General features: G+C 46.8%; 1 protein-coding gene across 5 annotated transcripts in view; it reads left to right on the forward strand.

Moving 5' to 3' along the window:
* The first annotated feature begins 602 nt into the window (after positions 1-602).
* The window catches only part of Lpp (LIM domain containing preferred translocation partner in lipoma), a 606,732-nt gene continuing 590,617 nt past the window's right edge, over positions 603-16,717 (forward strand). For 2 of the 5 annotated variants that reach the window (XM_013160167.3, XM_063261224.1), the window contains exon 1: positions 603-1,377. The gene's annotated coding sequence lies outside the window, so the exon portion shown is untranslated. Of the gene's footprint in view, positions 1,378-1,471; positions 1,582-4,971; positions 4,996-16,717 lie in introns of those variants that run through there. The other 3 variants (XM_013160168.3, XM_063261227.1, XM_063261222.1) reach the window with 3 other exon arrangements.

A 16,717-nucleotide genomic window follows, 5' to 3' on the forward strand; every position in this document is an offset into this window, starting at 1 on the left:
CTCAGTTATTTTATGTTGTGCTGGGGGTCATTTTAACTGAGTTTTTGCTTTGAAAGTAAAAGGACTACAATGATTCCACTCCAGTTCACCAGAAGATATAACACGTGGATGAAAAGGCACGTTTATGATGTGCTGAGGGGAAGGACTATTCTTCTGGATACTAACAGGACAGAAGCCCAAGGCAAGGGAGTCCCAGGTCTGGCAGTGCGTCCCAGGCAGTAGCTCCCTGACAGGGTTCTCATTCTTGCTCACATTCGTGAATGTCAGTAGAAAAACAGCCTACTCAAACTTTCCAAGAATGGGCTTGTCTTTATTCAAACCAGTTCACCCAGTTCGCAGACTTCTTCAATTATAAAAACATCCAGCAAGCTTTCTGGGCTGGGTTTGGTAGTAAACGTTAAACTCCAGGGGTTTGTTTCTCTGAGCACAGGACAGAGAAAGCTACCTAGAAGCAATTAACTGTCATTGCTACTCGGGACTCACTGTCAACCAGAGCCTTCCAGGAACGGGCTGTGGGGCACAGAGAAGGATGCAATCAGTGGGTGGTCCGCGTGGTCAGCTGACTCCTAACCTGGCTCCAAGCTCCAGGCAAGGAGAGAGTTAGGACTCCAGCTGGCAGGCAGGACCACCGGTCCACTCTGGATCTGTGAAGCATATGTGACCCGGTGCACGTCTCTTCTGCTGGACGCCTTGGCGTCCCCACGTGTGCGAAGTGCACGGGCTGGACTTGGGGGTTTGTCCTTTCTGCCCCTCCTGCCCCATAGGAGTCTCCTGGGGATCCCAGGGCGGGGCTCGCGGGGAGGATCGGGCTGGGATTCCAAGGCAGGCTCTCTTCCGCTCAGGCTCCAACATTCTCATTTGGCGCCTTCCTCGCCAAGGCAAGTGCCTTGGTTCTCCAGCAGCCCCTCCAGTCTGCTGCTTCCTCCTCCGTCTCCTTCCTCTTCCTCCAGGAGAGGCAGAACCTCCACACCTCCTCGTTTCCCTCCCTTCCCTGCACGCTCCCCCTCTTCCTCCCTAGCCGCCAGGCCCTCGGGGCGCCCACCTCGTGGCCGAGCAGCTGCGCCCCGGGCGCCCCCTCCCCTGCCCGGCGAGCTGCGCGGCGCCCCGCGGGCACACGCCTTCCCATACCTTACATGGACAAATGCGTGCGAGCAAAGTCAGGAATTCAGGCCCCTGACGTCAGCCTCCAGCGCTCAGGGCACCGCACGGGAGACCGAGGGGAGGGGGTGGGGAGGAAGGAGGGGGAAAGGCACCAACCAGCAGCCGCTCCAGCCCTGCCGAAGTTTCACTTTTTGTCTGTGGGTTCGCTCCCGGGCCCCACGCGAGCTTTCCCGGGATAAGTAGCTTTAGCGAGCGGGCAGACCCGGGCATTGCAAGGTAAGGGCTGCTGCTCCGCCCGGGCGCGGGGCGCAGGGCGCAGGGCGCAGGGCGGTGCGCTCCGCGGGGCCGTGCAGGACGCGGGGCTGGGCCTGTCCAGGGCCGGGGACAATGGGAGGGGGAGTGCCCGGGCACCTCCTCCGCCCTGCCTCCGCCTCCAGCCGCCGCCGCCGCCGCCGCTGCCCCGTCTGCCTCCACCCCGAGGTACTGTTGCAAATCCTCCTTCCTCCCCCTCCACCTCCGCCCGCGGGCGCCTCAGGAACCCCCTGTCCTCCCCGGGCGCGAGCGCTTCTGGGGTGGCAGGAGCGCGGGGTGCAGAGCGCCCTGCCTCGGCCGCCAGGCCCGCGGTGCGGAAGTGCCGGCCGCAGCCCAATCACGGGGTGCACGCTGGGGGGGAGGGGGCCGGGGTTTTTTGGGGTGTGGGGAAGCGTCCACCGCGGAGGCCGGGTGGGTTGGAGAGTTTTCTCTGTGCGCCCCTGACCGGGGGTTTTTCAGGGCGCCCTAGGGGGCGGGGCCACGCCTAGCCGCTGGGAGCTTTCGCGGAATCGCAGTTGTCACGGTGGAGAGGGCCTAGAGACCCAGTCATTTAAGTCCTCCCATTCTATGGTGAGGGCAACTGAGGCCCTGAAAGAAAGATTTTCCCTGTGGTCATTCGTTGGAGGCCCGGCCACTATTTTAAACGAGATGGGCCAGGACTCCTAGTTACCTTACTGGGAGCATTTCTCCAGCCCCCCACAGTGTGTCAGGCACTGTGATCCCAAGGTGGGCCCAGACCTTTCCCTGAGAGAGCTCTCAGAGAGCAGGGGAGCCAAACCTGACCCGAAGTAGGAAGTACGGAGTGCTGGGGGTGGGAGGATGCACGAATAAAGTTTTAAACAGGCGGTTCTGGGGAAAGAATTTGAACTTTTGGTCCCTGGAGAGGGACCAGGCGTGTGACTCTTCCAGAGGGCCGTGCTTGGTCAGGACTTCCGAGTTTCCTGAAGCCAGCTATTGGGTGTGTAAGGTCTTCTTAAACTGCAGAGAAGGCTAAATAGTGGGTGGGGAGCAAAGGTAAATGGTGCTATGGTAACCCCTGAGGTTTGTAGTCCTGGGGTAGAACTGAGATGAGCTAATCAGTGGATTTGCGCCTAGGTACTTGGACAGGGCGTTCTCTTTGGGACCCCAGAACTGAAAAATCTCTCTAACTTCTTTTTCTTCAGCCGCCCCACCAAACACAGGGTTTTCTCTGGGTGGCTTTTCTCATAGCAGACTCCACCTCATTTTCATTCTCCTTTCTCTTTGGGCCTCCTCCCCATTTGCTAAAATTCTTTCCTGCCCAATGAGACTCATTCTCACAAAGGTGTGAGTGGCTTAATGGTTTACCATTCTCTGAGTGTGTGCATTTTAAGGAAGCCTTTAAGGGAAGGGAGGGCTAGTGGATAGGGACTTGTTTACAAAGTGCTAACTCTCAGCCTTACCTGCCCTCACTGTTACAGACAGAGGAAACCAGAGAGGTCTGCAGAAGCTGGCGGCCAGCCCTAGCACCTGCAGCGATAAGGGTGGGCTGAGCTGGGGATGCAGAATGCCCAGCCATGAGGATTCTCTCTTCCCCATTCAAAACTTTTTCCTTGCAGGGTTTTGCCAATATAAAGGGCAGTTAAAGAGATTGCATATCCTGCATTTAATCTTTGCAAGGTAGCCCAACGCCAGCAACAGAGTCTGTACAGATGGGATTAGCTGTCTGATGCTGGGGTACAGTGATCAGGTAGCCCCCTAGGGTTAGGGTCTTTGTCAGCCACATGAGCCTATTGAGTTGACTTTGGGGACAGGCTGGCCTTGAGTAGGAACCTAGTGACACATTCTAGTGGAGAAGTGATTCCTCTGAGGCAGGTAGATGTTTCTAGGTGGTAAACAGTGGGAGAGGAGACTTAACTTTGACGGGCTTTAAAAATGCCAAGCTACTGAGACTGTTTATAATTTACAATGATCACTTGAGGGTTTGAACAGGCTGGGACCTGATTTGGAGTGGAGTGTTGGTGTTGAGAAGCTTCCTGTTGCCCAGTTCCAGCGAAGTGATGATTTGGCTTAGAAGTGTTATCACTGGGTGTTTTTCATTTGCTTGACACATGTTACTGAGTATTATGCATCACTGGCAACTATGAAAATTTTGTAGCAGGTTCATGTTTTTGTTGAGATGAATCGATTGTATTAAATCTGCTTTAAAACACTCCCCCCATCATGTTTTAATATCACTGAAATCCGGTCTTTTTATAATAACACATGTGTCATACTTGAATAGTTATTTTTCATTCTAAATTGGTAATGACACATCTTACTGTCAGTGGTTTAAAGTTGATAAAATTTGTTAATGATGTCCTTTATGAATGTACTGTGACAGTTAATACTTTCAAAACCAGCTCTTCCACAACTTTTCTACCAGCTAATCTGTTTGAATCTCAGATATCCTTTGAGAACCAAGCCTGGTGATACAGTGTGCCCTTGTGCAAGGTTACAAAGCTAACTTTGACTCTTCACGGTACCATGTGGCTTTACCCACGGTAAAACTGTAGTGGGTTAGTTGGGAAAAGGGAGGAATCAGATTGAAGTTGCTGTCAGAATGATGGCTGAAGGGGTCTTGGCCAAGAACAGTGTAGTTTGTGAGGACCGGTAAGTCCTCTTATGCCAGAAATGTGCTGCGTTGAATAGAACAAGGAGAGAACCTGGCAGGTGAAACCAGAGGTTGGAGATGCCACTCGTTTACATAGAAAGAAGAGCAGTGCACCAAGCACGCACCTTCTTGAGTGGAGCAGGAGGCCCCAGAGTGCAGAGATAATGAAGGAGTGGTCTCTGGTGCATGTGTGAAGGGGGTCAGTGGTCAGTGCAGGAAGAGCTATCACAGGTACGTGTCTGCCGCTCTGCAGTGAGGGTAGCCAGCCTCGGTTATGGGCTGTATGCACTGAATCTCTGGGGCTAGGCAGGGTTTGCCCAAGTGCAAGAACAGGCAAGAGAAAAATCTGCTAGGCAAACTAGTAGCATATGTAGATCCTGGGAAGAAGGGAATTTATTCTTCAGGCTGGTCCCCCAGGCACTAAGCTCCTCACCTAGCTAGCTATTTACGTATTCATTGGTTTCAGCCAGGATCTCACTAAGCTATACAGGCAGTTCTTGAACTTGCAATCCTTCAGCCTTAGCCTCCTGAGTAACTGGGGAGCTAGCGTGACAGCTGTGTGCTCTGTGCCCAGCCAGGCTGTGCTGGGAATAGCCAGCATGAAGAGAGCTGAGCTGTGTGAAGTGGAGAAAAAGGAGGGTATTCCTTTTTTGTTGTTGTTGTTAAGTAAGGTTTACCGTTTTCCTCATTAGGGACTTTTAACTGGTTCTTTAGAGATGAGTCATTCACAGGACAGCCAGGCTGAGCAGGGGCTCTGGAACTCTCTGTGGGATTAAGTATTTGGTGATACACAGGAGGCATGGTTAGTTACACTTAGTAACCAGAGGAGTGAACCTGAGACTTTGACCCAAGGCAGTAATTGGGCCCTAGGGGCTGGGTATGTGCATTACTGGCTGGAGACATTTCCTGAAATGTGGCTTTGGAATGCCACACTTTGCTAACAGAGACTTGCTAGAAGAAACTTTCTGAAGGTGAGGAAGAAGGGGATGAAGGCAGTACTGCTACTTACCCTGTGTAGGAAGCTAGGATCTGGGTGGAAATCCAGTGGCTTGAAGTTGCCTATGAGTCTCCACCGGCTCGGGGACGCAAGCCCGGAAGGAAGGAGTGGGAGACTGTGGGGAGTCTCTGACGCTGACCCAGGCGTGGAGGAAATGCTTGCTACAATCCTGATTTGGGCCACAGAGTGGAGATGGTAGTAGGTGGCTGGCTAAGGGCATTAGAGCTGAGAAGTCAGTAAATCCTAAGGTTGAGGCTGGCAAGTGTTTATTTTCCTCTCATTTTTTTTTTTTTTTTTATTAATAGAATTTTAAACATTTTTGAGTGGTTACCATATGCTTATGTAATTGCCATATTGATGTATGAAAGTAGGTTTTCTGACTGCTACTGTTACTGGGGTGGTTTGGCCAACCAAAGTCTATGTGCTGAAGGCTTGGTCCCCAAGAGTGCTGATGGGATGAGTGACAGGAAGCAAGGCTCAGCTGGTGGTCCTGAGGTCTCTAAGGCCTGTCCCTCAAAGGAGTTAAGGTAGCTCCCAGGAATCCTGAGAGTGGGTTGTCATATAGAACAGCAAGCCTGACCTGACTTCCTGTCTGGCTATGTGAGCTCTTCTTCTTCCCTTGTGTGTTCCCAAAATTTTTGGGGTCTTCACCAGAACCACACGAAGCCCTTGAGCCAAAAGAACTATGCAGCTAAAATAAATAAATCTCTTTTCTTCATGAAGTTCCCTAGCTTCAGTGATTAAGTTATAGTAATGGAACACGGACTAACATGCTGACTGTTAGTTTCATTGTGCAGATGGAAAAAAATGAGTGGGGAAATAAAGTTACACAAGTGAGTGACAAGACTGAGTCTGAGCTCTTGCCCAGTCTACAGCTTCTTTACTATTTTCAATGGCCAGAAGCAAGAAACATTCAACCTGGTATTGTTCCTCCTCGTTGTTCCCTGGGATTGCATTCAGCTCACATTTCTTGGTACCTGGCAGGGGTCACAGTGAGTGATTGAGCTGGGTGTGCAGGCTTCTCAGTTCCACACAAGTGCTGTCCCAGTTCCTCCTCTTTTGGGATGCCCATTTCCGCCCACTTCCGCGTTAGCTTAGGATGTCTTCTCTCTCTAAACCCAGGACCTCACCTCTCTGTGGATCATCTGCCCCTTTTCACAATGCCTCCTTCCCCAGCCCCCTGTGGGGCCGTAAAATAAAGGGACAGAAACTGGATCTCAGCCTTTCCCCTTGACTTCACAGCTCCCACAGCTGTACTAGGTGTAGGCTGGAATTGACTCTCGGATCCCTCCTGTGAGATCTGGCCTGTCTCTGGGTTATATTGATTCCTTCTTCCAAGAGAGCTTTTTGAGTCAAGACTCGAGGATCAGCTACAGTTCTTCCTATCACCTACCTGCCTCAGGTGGGTCATTTGCATTTTTGATGACTCACAGTTAATGTCCTGAATGAGCTACTTACTCTCTAGGTAGAAGAGACAGATTCCAGGAGTAGCACCTGGTATAATGAATGAAAACTTGATTTTCTTTGAACCCCTTTTCATCTTTGGTGCCCTGAAGGTGTTTATTAGACATTTATGAAGTAAATGAGCTGTGTTTATTGACAGCAGGAATTACTACTCCACTTTACATATTTGCTTTTTAAAAATTTCCCATGTACTTTGTCTTTCTAAATATTTATTTATCCATATATCTTGTTGTTAGATGGTATCTTTGCCCAGGCTGGCCTCAAACTTGCTATCTTCTTGCTTTAGCCTCCTGAGTAGCTGAGACCGCAGGTGTGCATCACCAGGGTGGTGTGTATCACCAGGGTGGTGTGTGGACTTCTTTCTCCTTTAAAATAAACTGCCTGAGGATTACAGAGATGTTTTCCTCCTTCACAATCCTATTGACAGTGCTGAGAAGAGTGTCTGACACATGGTAGGCACTTGGGAAATATTTGCTGTGTGAATCTGGGATGTGACCGTGGTTCACTGCACCCACAGGATAGTGGTCTTAGGGGAGGGAGACTGATCTTGTTTCCCAGATCCTCGCGCCTGTCAGTAGTGTTCCTTTTGCACTCTCAGAAATGTTCTGAGTAGGAGGATAAATTATCTGGGCCCTTCCTTACGGATTTGTCTCGAATGAGGGATTGTAAGTGAAGTCTGTAAGACCAAGAGCCAAATCTCGGCCTCAACCAACATTTACCATCTTTGTCAGTTGAGAGTGCTGAAGAAGTATCTGTGGAAGGAACTACGCTTATAAAAGTAAAGCTTCAGGACGTTTACGGGTGATGCCCAGATTGCAGGCACATTGTTAATGAGGTATAAGGAAGACATATTATCGCTAGAATATCAGAAGCAGCGATGAGGAGGATTCAGGTGGCATGCCAGTGGATTATGTAGGTCTGCTGGAGTACATGCAGAAGCTTGTTAGACATGCTGGGCCCTGGCTAAGACTTGGAAGGAGAAGAAGGCCAGGATGAGATCGGTGGGCAAAACTGCTCTGGCTTCTGCTAGTTAAGAAATGAGATTGATTCTCTGTCTGCATGTGTACTTTCCCTGGGTTCCTGACTCTATTAATTTACATGCAGTGGCCTGCCTTGATAATGATTTCTAACTATGGAAGTCCAAAACTGCACTGAATTCAGTGCCAAAAAGTAATCAGAGTCACCTAAACTAATTCTGATGAATTCCCATTGAAGATGGGTCTGGTTAAGTTCTCAGGAAGCAAGCAACCTGGTTGGCACCTGGAGCACCTGTCTTGTTTGGATGAAAACTAATCATTTTCAGGAACTGTAGTAAGGAGTTGCCACCCAGAGGGCTGGGTGTTCCCTGACTCATGGGAAAGGTAAACTCTGCAGTGACCAGGAAGGTAAGTAGCACCTTTTTTTAGACTGAGGTGAAAAACAGGTCAGCATTCTAGTAGCTAGTTGCTTCGAGTTGGAAATCTTCTCAGCTGTAGCTTAGCAACTTTGCTTGGAGACTATGAGTAATGACAGCTGGATAAGACCCTAAAGATACATTTGTGCATCAGTTTGATGCATCTGTGTAATTATTCACCTGACAGCAGGTGTCAGGTGCACCTGTGAGTGGAGAATGAAACATTGTTGGGTTTTGGGGATCAGACCACAGATGCTTGGTGATCTCTGCCTCTGGGAGATGATATTTATTAGTAATCAGGACTGTATGTTAAAAAATATAATAGCTCCGACTGCATCATGACGAGTTCTAGAAACGGGGAAACTTCACAGATGGTCACTTGGTTGGACATTGAAGGATGAGTGGGAAGTAGGATGACTAACAGAGGAGGGGATCTTTATATGGGAGAAATAACGGGGACTGAGAGACGTGACACAAGAAAGTAGCAGGGGACCTGGGCGAACTGGAATAGGAGGGCTGGACCGCGAGGCAGGGGAGAAAGGCCTGTTGAGACTGCTTTGAAAGGAGCAGCAGTAGGGTGGGTGAGGTGGTTGGATCTGTGGCTGGGAAAAGAATTGATAAAGGTGCTAGGTGGATAGGAGGAGAAGGATCTGGGGACACCAAGAGACAACACAAAAGCCTGGGCCAAGGCAAAAGCGAAGCTGAATTAGAGCAGCGGCAGCAGAGCTGAGCGACCGTTCCCAGGCCCAGTAGTATGTGTGCAGTGCTCTTACGTTGCATGAGGAGACAGTCAGGTCCTGAGAAGGGAACATTTGTTGAGGCCACAGCCTGGTCCCAGCATAACATTTACTCAGACATTAAAGAGCAAACCTCAAAGCATTTCCACCCAAATACTTCTCTTTGATCTCCTACATGACCATCACTCTGATCTTAATTGCCCCAAAGGCTATATGTCTTATTTCTTATGTGTGTAGGATGTTTCTTTGGACTTAATATTATTATTTTAAAAATCTTTTTATTTTGGTTTTGTGTTTTTTTTTAATGTGACCAAATATTTGTTAAAATCAGTAAGTCCTGGTGTCACCAGAACCCATACTAGAATACATTTCACTTCCAAAAAATCAAAGGCAGCTCAGTCCGTTAGAAGGTACAGTCATAAGCAACAGTGGACAGATGTTATTTCTTTGGTGCCTCAACTTTGCTTTACCTTTTTTGTCTTGTGTTTTTTGGTGTCTCTCCAGGGATGTAGTCAACTGGGTGGATGATTTGAGAGTCACTAGGTTTTGGATTGAAATCATGGCTTTGTTGTACATTGGGTGTTTTTTTTTTAATCCTGTACCGGGGATCGAACTCATGAACTCATGACCTTATGCATACCATGCAGGTGTTTGTGCCGTTGAACTAAATCCCCCGCCTGGCTGTTTTATTTTTATACTGGCTACCTAGTCCATGAGAGCTTCTGGTTCCTCACCTGTGAAAGGGGATAATTGTGCCTCTTGTGGCACATGATGGTGGAAAGAGTTCGGTGATTAATGTAGTGAAGCATCAGGGTTGACCATTTGTGATACTGGAAAATACCCTCTGTCTTCTTTGGTGAACGGATTCTGTGTCTCAACCCACTAGCCGTAGCCAGCCTTTAATAAGTGTTTATGACTGATTGCATATGTTTTTAAAGTTAGTTTTTTTTGGAGGGGGGTTTCACTGTGTAGACCAGGCTGGCCTTGAACTTATGGTGCCTGCCTCAGCCTCCCAAGTGCTGGAATTGCAGGCATGTGTCACCATGCCATGCTAAACTCCCACCTGTTACTTTTCATACCAGTTGCTGTTCAGCCTTGGGAAGAGGGCTGATTTGCTGAGTCATTTGCAGTCTGTGACTCAACTTGTTTCTTCGTATCTTCAGCAGGATTTAATTTTATACTTGTATTTGTCTTTGCTAAATTAACATGTAAGAAGTGGCATTTCATTATTTTTAATTTGCATTTATTTGGGATATGAAAAAATTCCCAAGTAGTGGCTTAGGGTTTGTGTTTCTTCTTATGTCATTTGTCAAATGACAAGATTTCAAAATGGTCTAGACTGGAGAAGCTTGATGAGAAAAGGGTTAAAACTGTTAGCGTTTTGAGTTGCCTGTGCTTTACTTTGCATTCATTTATTTTTTTTTATTCATTCTTTAATGAATATCTATTACAGGCCAGGCAGTTTCCTTGCACGTAATGTGACAAAATATAAATGGAATAGAGTCAGCGATTTCCAACTCAGTCTCCTCATGTAACACGTAGGGTAGCTGAGGCCTAGCAAGATGAGGTTAGTTATGTGGGGTCTTACAGCCTATTCAGTGGAAGAGCCTCTTCTTTACATGAACAGTAGTGATTTAAAATAGGCCACTGGATCAGCCTTCTACACCTTGGAGACACCCCGGAATTCTAATTTTTTTGATGTTAAATCAACTTTCCCATTGAGACAGTGGAGTCCTGACTTCTGATTTAGAATTATGGTGATGCAGTTCTCCAGCCTTTTTCGAGTGTGTGTGTGTGTGTGTGTGTGTGTGTGTGTATGTGTGTGGTCCTTTCCTAGACATCCCTGGTGCTTTCATTCACTTTTATTCTTAAATGAACAGACTTAATATCAAAGCAATAGCTCAGGCCAATTGTGAGTCTTTTTGGACATGTTTTTAGTTAATGGGAGGGACAGATGACATGTTTCCCCATCAAATAAAAGAGTCAATTTAGATTTAATAAGGCAGTTATCTTCAGATAATAAAAATTCAACTAACTTGCCATAACTGTATTGTTTAAAGTCAATTAAGAGCCTCATATTCTTCACTTGTTGGGTAAAATTTAATAGAACTCCAGTTAAGCATTTATTGCTTATTTAATTTAAAATTAAGTTAATCACCATAGTTAGTAACAACCACTGAGTATTTAATTAACATTCGGCAAACTATCTTATTAAGTCTAAATTAGATACAGACAGGTCTTGTTTACTTTCATCTGTTTGCATACACCATTCCTCCCATCACTCACCTTGAAGGGTGGATTTCCTTTTCTGACCTGTTGCTTTTCTTTAGGGTGACACCAAACTTGGGTAAAGGAGGAGGAGAAAAGGCATGTTACGGGATCTATCATGTTATGGGAACTTTTGATTGAAGTACGTATGGGTATGGTAGACTGTCCATCTGAAACAGTTTTCCATTCTGTTTTGTTCCATTGCATTCCATTCCACTCTATTCTATTTTCCAAGAATTACTGAGTACCTTCTTTGTACACGACATCTTTTAAACACTGAAGAATCAACAGAGGAGGTCATCTTGACATTTTAGGTTCCATTTTCTCATCTAAAGAAGAAGATTGGGTTTAGTTCACTATATGGCCTGCAGTGTGTCGGGTCCTTTGGTAAGTGTCATAGCTAGCACAGTGGTTTAGACAACATCCTTGCTCTTAAGTAGGACATGTGGCCCTCCCTTGGAGTGCTGTCATCCTGTGAGGCCATATAGCAAGGCTTGCAAAAGTTCAGTTAACCAAAATTAATGGATGTCTTTACCATGGAACTTTTTTTGCATAGATAACAGCAATATTTATTACTCATTTATTAAATGATTCTAACATCCTATTTGCTGCAAAATAAAGTCAGGTCTTTCAGACACAAGCTAACAGTTCATTCTAGAATTCAGTTTTGTGACATTACCAATCTTCACTGTAAGCTTTGCATCCTACATGCTAAGAAGACATATGTCTCTGAGTTTAGACTCATCAGCTGTTCTCTATGCACACAACTGACCCACCCAACCTCCATAGTGCACACTCCTTTCTAAAGAACCTAAGAATCAACCGTGCATCAGTGACTTCTTACTCATCCAAGACTGGATGCAGACGATCATGGATATTTACTGGAGTTTTTAGTAAACTGATGCATATTGTAGCTCTACCGAGAGGTTTGTTTCCCAAAAGTGTTTGATTATACAACCATGCATATTTCCTCTTGCCCCTTTTTCCAGTTTAGTTTGAGGGGTTAGAAATCTGGTATGCTCTGAGAAGAGCTGCAGTTTGCTGTGGCTCTGTCTGCCAGCCTCTTGCTGTGGAGGAAGGGTATGCAGACATTTACCCCAGCAGCGGTGTTACGGAAGTGAGACATTTTCCTTGGCTTGAAAGGCATGCAAAGAGGAAGGTTTCAAACATAAGGACCTGGGGATGAGATGCAATTGTAGGTTCAGGGCAGCCATCTTCACAGAAGAAAGGTGGGCCAGGGAAGGAGGACTGTGTCTAAGCAGAGGGGCCTGGAGGGTGGCCAAAGAGTCACCAAGAGCAGATTAACAGTGATGTTCTGACATCATCTACTATTGTAAAACCCCTCCCCCCCCCAATATGGCTTAGACCAGTTCTTGTTACAGCCTGAACCCAGAGAGGTGAGAAGCAGGGGAATTTTGGGTGCACTTTTGTTCCAACCGACCTCCCAGCTGCAGCTCCTACCCTTGATTCCGTTCTCCGAGACATTCTGGTGCTTTGTCTGGGGCATAGCCTCTGCCTTGGGACTCAAGTCTTTCTTCAGAATATCTTGGCTTTCCTTCCTCCATCGCTTCCCTTATTCTGCTGGATCACCTGTGCCTTCATTTTTCATTCTTCTCCATCTGTATCATCCTTTTCATGTAAGCCAAAATACCCCTTTGTGTTTTCTTTCTTGTGTTTCATTTCAGATAGTGCTACCTGCGTTGTCTCTGCAGTAGCAATGAGCAGACGGGGTGTGCTGGATGAGATGGAGGACCATCTACAGATCTGGTCCGCCGTATCCTGGGCTGTGTTCTATTAGAGTTTCTCAACAGTATCCACCTGCTTTCCGTATCTGTATGTAAAGGGGCACTGGCAAAGGAGCATGTAGATCTTGTTTTATTTCTGATTCCATCTGAGCCATGGTTCCACCTGAGCCTCAGCGTATCCTTCTGTGAGATGTTAGTACGAGGCTGGATGTCCTATTAGGACCCTCATTCATTTTCTTTACATTACCTGTTGCTTCTTAGGCATATCTCCTTCTCCTTTCCCACCACAGTTCTCTCTTCCCGCTATAGGTTTTCTGTCTCCTTACTCACTTTTTCATCTCTTTTTCCGCTTGCTGGCTCTGTCTAGGTATTAGAGGTTATCTAGATGAGTAGATTTTTTTTTATTGGTGTCTCTGCAAATGAACTTGTATTTTTGGAAAAATTTCAAGTATATAGAGAAGTTGTGAAGGTTGGACAGAGAATTTCTGTACAGTCTTCACCTAGCATTCCTCATTTCTTGCATGATTGTGGTACACTGGGCAAAACTAAGAACTGACATTGGTATGGTCCTATGCACTACACGTCAGACTTCTTAAATCTCACTAGTTTTCTCATCTCCTTCTGGGTTTCTGTTCCAGGACTCAGTGCAGAGACTTAGTCTAGAGTGGTTTTAAGACTTCCCTTTCCTTTACTACTCAGTGAAGTCTTCTCTGTGGGAAAGCCTGTTACAACCTGTAGTGCTGACTCAGTAAATTGGAAGGGCTGTGGATGACACGGTGGGGAATGGGACCCACTTTGTTTTTTCCTGTCCTTGTTTTGTCCTCCCTGAAGGGACTTTTGGAGAAGCAGGGCTTTAAATCACTATGATACTACCTCCTTCTTCTTAGGGGAGGAGACTGAGGGCCCTCAAAATAGAATAACAATGATAGAGGAAATGGGAGTTTTAGAGAAGATTGGAAAAGGATCTTGGAGAACCTGTCACTGACTCTGTTGTTGAATCAAGAACTCCCAGAAACCTGGGTTTGAATCCAAGCTCTTCTCTTTTTTCTTTATCTGTACAGTGGATTCAGTAATCAGCGATGCCTTACAGTACAGGTGCTCAGGTAGTACCATCCTTTTATTTCATGAAATTAAGTGAGCTGAAGTGTTCACATTTAACACAGCCCAGAACATAGTAGGTCCTCATAGAAGGTCTCAACAGATGTTTGAGAAAGGAAGCCTTGGAAATTAGGAAACTTCGCTCTTAGAGCTTATTTCAAGAAAACTGGGCTAAGCTGATGCTAGCCCAGCCTAGTCATTCATAAGGAAGTGTGCGATGCTTGGGAGCAGTGTTGGAGTTTCCGATAAGCAGCCTATACTGTCTGTTTTTATTCTTGGAGGCTTTTATCATACAATACTACATTATGTTGTAGGCTGACTTTCACACAAATTGGATCCCAAAACTTACAGGAATTAAAAATACAAACTCGTGGGCAGTATGTGTTTTATAAATTATAGAAAACAGAAGTGTAAGACATGGCATAGTGAGTATGGTGTAGCCTGTGACGGCACGGATACCGGGGAGAGGGGGAAACGTGCAGGAGGCAGGCGGGGAGGGCTGGCGGGGAGCTGAGCAGGAGGCAGGCAGACAGCAGGTGCAGAGAGATGGGGGCAGGGACAGCTCCTGCCGGGAGGGAAGCAGGGAGGAGCTGAGGGCACAATCCCAGCACTCTGCCCTCTGCCCGCTGTGTATCTTCTTTATCACACTGTTTATGGTCTTGTTGAATGGGACCTACTGACTTTTGGAACTTCATCTCAGTGGCTGTGACTTTTGTCTCAGCATTTCCTCAATTCAGATGGCCTTCCTTTCCATGGTCCCCTGCTTGAATCCAAAGTGATCATCCTTCTACCCTAAACAGGAAGCAGTCACCTCCTTGTTGATCTCCAAGGTCCTTCTTCTGTACTGTCTGCTTGACACTGAGGAGTTTGGCTGACACGCAGAGCACATTTGTTGAATGGATGGGTGTTTGGGTGGGCAGGTTTGACACTGCCTACGCGACTCAAGCCTGGTTCCCTTAGGATTTAACTTTTTTCTCCATCTCCCAGGATCAACACTCAGAATACATTCATTCATTCATTCATTCATTCATTCATTCTACAGCAGCGTATTAGGCACAGTGTTACAGTTGGGGCAATGAATAGTCCATTTGTAGATAGTCTGTTTCGAGAGAATAGTACCTTTAGGACATGTTTTCGTACTTGTAAACTTCATCTGGATTTTTTTCTTTTGACACATATGGACCATGCAAGAAAACATTTGTTGTGTCTGCTGGCCTCTGTGACATACAAAGTAGATGTTCTCTCATCCATTCATCTGGGTTTATGTTGAAGAGATCACTGGGCGTGGCCCCCATTTCTTAGATTATAGAGCAGTTGCCTCACAGGGTCCTCGTTCTCATGTTTCCTGTTTTTTTAAGATAGCGTTCCTGGTTGAGCTTCTTTGCTCAGGATTTTTCTTTTTTAATGTAGTGACAGTGTGTGTACTGCTGAGGTGGTAAATGGAAAAAAGAAGTGCCGTGGAGTAAGCCATCTTGGGGCTCCGGTATTAATCACAGGAGGAAGTGCCAGACGTGACCCCATGAACTGGCCAGCTGACTTAAGTTCACGCCAGATCAAAGTCAGGGTGGCAAGATGGGAGGAGTCCGATACTGAATGGAAGAAACAGAGAGATAGAACTGGAAGGATCCGAGCAGCACCAGGGTCTTCTGGTGGTTTGCTGGGTTCTATCCACAGCCTCCATGTAGCAGGACAGGCAGGCCTAGGAATTTGCATTTCCAATCCACTCTCTACCCTGACAGTGCTAATGAGAACCACAGATCTACTCCAACTATGACTCTCCGCTTCCTTCTCCCCCTTCTTAAAGTAAATAAATAGGGGAATGAGACATAGAAGGTTGGTGGAAAGGATTTGGCGAGAGTCACACAACCTGCCAGGTCAGCTAAGAGATATCCCAGGAGTCTTGATTCAGTGTGTGGCATGCTGCCAAGAGCCATCATCTGGAAACAGCATTGATACTTCAGAGTGGTAGCTGGTTTCCCTGATCTGGTCACAGTCTTAGCTTTCAGACTCTTTCATTTGACTCTGTCAAGCTAATTTTTTGTTGTTGTTCAGTTAACCTGTGTTTATTGATGCCTGCTGCATGCTTGGAATTGCATTTAGGCTACATGCAGTGTAGCGCTGTTCCTCAAGAGGAAGGGCTCAGGGAGGCGGACCTTGAGTATTTGCTTCATTTTCTCACCTGAAAACAAGGACAGTCTCACTCTCTATGGCCACAGTTAAAGGTCTAGCTGGATCTCTGTCCTCTGTGTGCACATTGTAAGTTTGGCTTTTATGACAGTCACTCTTAAAGATAGGGCTCCACTCCCTCATATGTAAGGAGTTTCCTGGGCAGTGCAATAGGATGAGATCAGTGAGATTTAGTGGGACAAACACAAGGTTTAGGATTAGTACCAAGGCTTGGGATCAAGCTTCAGCTTGGCCACGTATTAGCTGCATAGCATAAATAGGTCACCTGACCTTTCTGAGAGGTAATCTGAAGTAAGGAGATTTAGACTAGGCATTAGGAGTGTAGTAGCAAGAAAGAGGCAAGACAGAAATGAAGAGAAAGTGGAACTTTCTAGGCAGTTGCTAAGTTTCAGGTAGCCGGAGCTCACACTTGGAGAGAGAGCTGGCTGAAGTGAGGCAGGATGCTAGCTTTGCAACCCTGCTGGGGAGTTGGCTAGGGCAGTGGTGTGTGCTTTGGACTGGCGTCATGAGGCAGATTTCAGTTGTGTCTGGGTTGAAATGAAAGACTTGGACCTGAGAAGATGCTTTATAAAGATCTAGAGAAGTCCACCAAAAAGCGGGAGAAGAATGAGGGAAGGAGAGATGGAGCTGCTCAGAGGACTTTGGAAAGTCTTCCTGAGGGCAGATAGAGACCTTGGGAGGATGTGAGTGTGTGTGCCAGTGTGTTGCATTTGTAAGCCCATGGGAAGGGTGACAAGAGTCGACCCCTTAGGGACACATTCTTGTTCCTAGCCATGGAGCTCCCCACCCAGGAAGAGCATGGGC

This window comes from Cavia porcellus, unplaced genomic scaffold (genome assembly GCF_034190915.1).
Source record: "Cavia porcellus strain 051 isolate PalLab524CR breed Dunkin Hartley unplaced genomic scaffold, mCavPor4.1 scaffold_14, whole genome shotgun sequence".
Lineage (NCBI taxonomy): Eukaryota > Metazoa > Chordata > Mammalia > Rodentia > Caviidae > Cavia > Cavia porcellus.